At 39.2% G+C, this 6,718-nt stretch overlaps 1 pseudogene; it reads left to right on the plus strand.

The window, feature by feature from the left end:
• The first annotated feature begins 4,495 nt into the window (after positions 1-4,495).
• Positions 4,496-4,963, plus strand: LOC102813137 (annotated as a pseudogene).
• The last annotated feature ends 1,755 nt before the right edge of the window (positions 4,964-6,718 follow it).

The raw sequence follows: 6,718 nt of genomic DNA on the forward strand, positions 1-6,718 counted from the left end.
CAGTCGCATTTTGAGTGCCTTCCAACCTGAGGGGCTCATTTTCAGGCCCTGTATCTGACAATGATTCTCTGCTATTCACAAGGTTTTCAGTGACTAGTGATTCAGAAGTAGTTCATCACTGTTTCTTCCTAGTCTGTCTTTGTCTGAAAGCTCATCTGAAACCTGTCCACCATGGGTGGCCCTGATGGTTATTTAAAATACTGGTGGCATAGTCCTCAGAATCACAGCAACTCAAGCCACCACAGCTTGACAGACATACGAGTGGTGGCCGTTTGGTTGTATGTCAAAACTTTAAATCTTTACGGAAGCAGAAAGCCTCATCTTTCTCCTGCGAAACAGCTGGTAGTTTTGAACTGCTGACCTTGTGGTTCACAGCCCAATTTGTAACCACTGCGCTACCAGAGATCCTTTCACATGCATGAATATAAGGCTATTGAAATAAACATGGCTTGGGTCAGGCATGTCTTTGCTCTTGAACACTTTAAGGAGGTCCTGTGCAGCAGACTTGCCTAATGCAATACATAGTTATATGTCTTGACTGCTGCTTACATGAGTGTTGATTGTTGATCTGAGTAAAATGAAGACTGTGGTTTTGATCTACATCAGTAAGGATTCCAAGTCATCTTCACTTTCAGCAAGCAAGGTAGTATCATCTGCATATTGCAAGTTGTTAATGAATTTTCCTCCAATCCTGATGTCATGTTTTTCTTTATGTAATCTAGCTTCTGGAATTATTTGATCAGCATACAGGTTGAATAAGGATGGTGAAAGAATACAACCCTGGCATACATCTTTCCTAATTTTAAATTATTCAGTGTCCTCTTGTTTTGTTCAAAAACTGCCTTTTGTACAATTTTGATGATATTGTCCAATGGTTCCTGCATTCTTGGGTCACCTCTCTTTGGAATAGGCACAAAAATGGATCACATCCAATCACATGGCCAGGTTTCTTTATACAGATGAGTGAGTGCCTCCAGTGGTGCATCATTTTGTTGAAAGATTTGACTTCATATTTCATCAGTTCCTGGAAACTGTTCTTTACCAAAGCTTTCAGTGCACCTTGGACTTCTTCCTTCGGGATCATTATATCTTCATTATATGCTATCTCTTGAAATGATTGAACATCGACTATTTCTTTGTGTACAATGACTCTGTGCATTCCTTTCATCTTCTTTTGATGCTTTCTGCGTCATTCAATATTTTGTCCATAAAGTCCTTCAATATTGCAAGTCCAGGTTTGAATATTTTCTTCAGTTGCGTCAGCTTGAGAAATGCTAAGTGTGTTCTTCATTTTTGGTTGTCTAACTCCAGATCCTTGCACATTTCACTAAAATATTTGGCTTTGTCTTCTCGAGCTCACCTTTCAAAATTTTTATTCATCTCTTTTACCTCCTCATCTCTTTCATTAGCATCTCTATGAAGAACACACTTAGCATTTCAGGTCACTAATGTCTAAGATATCTATATTTATGCATTATATTTCATTTTTGACAACTTCAAATTTTCCCAGATTAATATTTCATACATACCATGTTCTGATTATTAAGAGATGTTTACAGCTATTTCTCCTCATTTTGAGTTGTGTCCCATCAGCTAATGAGGACTCAAAGCCTTTACTCATCATGTTCAACTCTACTTTGTGTCATCATATTCAATTCTCTACTTTGAGGAGGCAGCTCTTTCCCAGTCATAGTTTGAGTGCCTTCCAACCTGAAGGGTTCATTTTCTAGCACTATATCTGATAATATTCTGGTGCTCTTCATCATGTTTCAATATTCAGTATTTAGGTGCTGACAGTGTTCCATTGTTATTCCTAAAGTTTTCAGTGACTAAATATTCTGAAGTAGTCTGTCTTTCCTTCCTAGTTTGTCTTAGTCTGGAATCTCAGCTGAAACCTGCCCACCATGTGTCACACTGCTGTTAATTTAAAATGCTGGTTGCATAACTTCCAGAATCACAACAACACACAAGCCATGACAGAATGGCAAACTGACAGACAAGTGGTAGAAAAGAGGACATGAAGCAAGGTATATAATTGCTGACATTAGCTCAATCTTGGTTGAAAGAAAAATTATACCAAAGTGATGTTTACTTGTGCTTTATTGACTATAAAACAGATTTAAACTATGTGAATCACAAAAGTAATGAACATCGTTGCAAAACTGAGTATGCCAGAATATTTGATTGTGCTCATGAGGCACCAGAATATAGGCAGCCATGCAACCAGAACAAGGGAATACTGACTGAATGCTTCCAAATCAGCACAGGTATGTCCTTCTATTTACCTATCATTCTTTTTTCTTCAACTAAATATTTTGAACATTCAAGTCTCTTGTACTAAATATATGTATAACTCTATTTTGTTTATACTCCCCATTTCTGCTTCCTCATTTCCTTCACTATTCAATCCATTACAGTTTGGTTTCCATGCCCACCAATCCAACTAAACCAGTCTCATCAAGATCACTTATGAGCAGATGACTTCAAATTTGTATTTTCATCCCAGACATTAATTTCACCAGATACTTTAACATTTACCTCACATTTCTGTTGTCTTTCCAAACCTAGACTTACCCCAGTATTATAACAAAATGATCAAATGCACTATTTTTACAATTCAAAATCTCTGGAGTCATCCTTGATAAGTCCTTCTTTCTTACCAAAGTCCTTTCAGTTTTACCTACTAAAAGTTCTATAAATCCATGTTGTTGTTGTTATGTGCCATGGAGTCAGTTCCAACTCATAGCGATCCTATACAGGATTTCCAAGGCTGTAAATCTTTACAGGGTCAGAAAGCCTCATCTTTCTCGTGTGGAACAGCTGGTAGTTTCGAACTGCTGACCTTGCGGTTCGCAGCCCGATTCGTAACCACTACGCTCCATACTTCTCTCTATTTCTACTACCACCAACAATCAGAAACTCCAACTACCATTATCTATCCCCTGAACTACCACAATGACATGCAAATTCTAGTCTAAGGTGTGTTCCTATGAGGTGGAGGATTGATTTGCCTCTGCCCTCTTTCCTCCTTTTTCAATACCAGCCATTCCTTCCACAGTACTCTCTACTTCTCTGCGGGACTATTGCAATGGTCACACAGAGCTCAAAGACAATACTCACTATCCTTAACATAGTAAACCATGTGATTGTCAGATTTTAAATGGCCAATACCAGTCCATTTCAGCTCACTAATGGCTAGAATATCAATGTTTATGCAATCCATTTCATTTTTGACAATTTCCAATTTTCCTACATTCATACTTCATACATTGCATGTTCTGATTATTGATGAATGTTTAAACCTGTGAGCTTTGGTTAACTGTTCAACTGTTGTTTGTCACTGTTAGGTACCATAGAGACGGAGCACACTCATAGTGATCTTATACACAAAAGAACAAAATACTTCCTGACCCTGCACCAATCAATTGCTATGCTTAAGCCCATTGCTGCTGGCATCATACCAATCAGTCTTGTTGCAATCTTCCTTCTTTTCACTGACCTTCCACTTCACCAACCTTCATGTCCTTCTCCAGGGTCTGTTTCTTCCTGATAATGTGTCCAAAGTATGAGAGACAAAGTCTGGCCATCCTGGCTTCTAAGGAGCATTCTGACTATATTTCATCCAACACAGATTTGTTTGCTTTTCTGGCAGTCCATGTTACTTTTAATATTCTCGTCCAACACCATAATTCAAATGCATCAATGCTTTTATGCTCTTCCTTATGTATTGTCCAAATTTCACATGCATATGTAGTTTTTCAAAATACCATGGCTTGGATCATGTGCACCTTAGTCCTCAAACTGATACATTTGCTTTTGAACCCTTTAAAGAGACCTTGTGAAGCATATTTGTCTAATGCACTATGTCATTTAATTTCTTGATGGCTGTTGAGTATGGTGGCTGATCTGAGTAAAATGAAGTCTTCGACACATTCAATCTTTTCTGCATTTATCTTGATGTCATTTATTTATCCAGTGGTGAGGATATTTGTTTTCTAAATATTGAGATGCAACCTATACCAAAGGCTGTGGTCTTTGATCTTCATCAGTAAGTAGTTTAAGTCCTCTTCTCTTTCAGGAAGCAAAGTTGTATCATCTGCCTGTTGCAGGTTGTTAATGAGTCTTCCTCCAATCTTCTTGGCATGATCCAATTTCTCGAATTATTTGCTCAGCCTATAGATTGAATAAGTATGGTGAAAGACTACAACCCTAGCACATACCGCTCTTAATTTTAAACTTTGCAGTGCCCCCTTGTACTGTTCAAAAGACTGTTTATGTATAAATAGTCTGTGTATAAGTTCCGCAGTAGCACAATGAAGTATTCTATAATTCGAATTCTCCACAATGCTGTCCATAGCTTGTAATGATACACACATGCAAAAACCGTTACGTAGTCAAAAAGGGAAGCTCCTCCGCCGCGGTCGCCTCAGCGATAGCCACCTGGCTTTCCACTCATTATGACTCGCTGGGCCGCGGCCACCTGAGGACTTGTACTATGTCGGGGATAGCCCTCAGCAGACTCGCCCAGGAGACAAAAGCGTAGAGGAAGGTCCACCTGTGGCAGTACCAACCAAAAACCCAGACTGCACGATGAACCTCATGAACTGGGAGTGCACCATTCTTGGGAAGAAGTGGATTCGTTGGAAAGGAGGCCTGTTCAAGCTACGGATGCTTTTCAAAGATGATTACCCATCTTCACCACCAAAATGTAAATTTGAGCCGCCTCTCTTTCACTGGAACGTGTACCCGTTGGGCACCGTGTACCTGTCCATCCTAGTGGAGGACAAGGACCTGGAGGCCGGCCATCACAATCAAACAGATCTTATTAGGAATTCAGGAGCTTCTCAATGAACCAAATATCCAAGACCCAACCCAAGCAGAGGTGTACACGATTTATTGCCAGAACAGAGTGGAGTACGAGAAGAGGGTCCGAGCACAAGCCAAGAAGTTCGCACCCTCATAATCAGTGGTTGTGGCCCGCACAGGAAGGGATGGTTTGGCAAGGACTTATTTACAACACTTTTGCAAACGTCAAGTAGCCAAGTACGTCTCACTAAACACCTGGGGAGGATTGGGCCTGCGACTTGCTGCTTTCCTACCACTGGTCCACAGCTCTCAGGTTGCTAACTTGCCTTCTCCGTTTTTTCACACAGGGTCTCTTCCTTCTGTCTTTTGTATTTTTGATTGTTATGTAAAACTTGGTTTTTATTTTAATATTGATGTCAGTATTTCAACTGCAGTACAATGATAAACTTTTATACTTGGACTCCTCCACTCTTGGATGCAGGCATGCTTCCCGCCCTACCTTCACACCACTTTTCCTTTTGTTGGTCTTCTGTCCTCTCCAGAGCTGTGTCCCTCTGAGCAGGCTCCCACTCCTACACCACTCCCTACGTGTCTCTATGACATTTTGTCTGTGTTGCTGTTTAGAATAAATAAACTGTTTATATAAAAGTAAAAAAAAAAAGCCTTTACATAGTCAACAAAACACAAGTAAACATCTTTCTGGTATTCTCTCCTTTCAGCCAAGATCCCGCTTTAAGTCAGTAATAATATCCCTTGTTTCGCATCCTCGTCTTAATCCAGCTTGAACCTCTGGAAGTTCCGTCACTGTACTGCTGCAGCTGTTTTTTAATTCTTTTAGCAAAATTCTACTTGCATGCAATATTAATGATATTGTGCAATTAATTCCACATCCTTTTGAGTTACCTCTCTTTGGAATGGGCAGAAATATGGAGCTCTTCCAATCAGTCTTCCAAATTTCTTGACATAGTTGAGTGAATGCCTCCAGTGCTGCATCAGTTTGTTTAAAGATTTCAATCTGAATTTAAACAATTGCTGATGTCTTGTTCTTTCCCAATGCTCTCAGTGCAGTTTGGGATTCTTCTTTCAATACCATTAGCTCTTGACCATATGCTACCTCTTGAAATGGTTGAACATGGACCACTTCTTTTGGTACAGTGACTCTGTGAATCCCTTCCATCTTCTTTTGTTGCTTTCTGCATCATTCATAATTTTACTTGAATTTTTCTTCAGTTCTTTCAATTTGAGAAATGCTTAGCATGTTATTCCCATTTTGGTTATCTAACTCCAGCTCTTTCCACACCTGTATGGTAGTGTTCTAGATGTCATCCCACAACGCTTCTGATCTTCAGTCATTAGTGTCTAATTCATCAAATCTGTTCCTGAGATTATCTCTAAATTCAGGTGGGATATACTCAAAGTCATATTTTGGTTCTCATGGACTTGTTTTAATTTTCTTCAGCTTCAGCCTGAATTCTACCTCTGGCCTTGTTTTGGCTGATTATATGAAGCTTTTCCACCATCTCTTTCCACAAATGTAGTCAATTTGATTTCTGTGTGTTCCATCTGGTGTTTCTAAAAAAGAAATTTGCAACAAAGTCTTTGTCCTTGCAAAATTCTATCATGTGATCTCCAGCGTCTTTTCTATTACCAAGTACTTTCCAACTACTGATCCTTACGCTTTGTTTCCAACCTTTGCATTCCAATCACCACTAATTATCAATACATCCTGATTGCATATTTGATCAATTTTAGAGTGAAGACGGTGGTAAAATTCTTCAATTTCATAATCTCTGGCTTACATGATTGGTATGTAAATTTGAATAACAGCCATATCAACTGGTCTTCCTTGTAGCCTTATCACTATTATCCTATCACTGGCATCATTATCCTTCAATATAAATCTTGAAACATA

The sequence above is a fragment of the Chrysochloris asiatica genome, unplaced genomic scaffold (assembly GCF_000296735.1).
Source record: "Chrysochloris asiatica unplaced genomic scaffold, ChrAsi1.0 scaffold00318, whole genome shotgun sequence".
NCBI classification, from domain to species: domain Eukaryota; kingdom Metazoa; phylum Chordata; class Mammalia; order Afrosoricida; family Chrysochloridae; genus Chrysochloris; species Chrysochloris asiatica.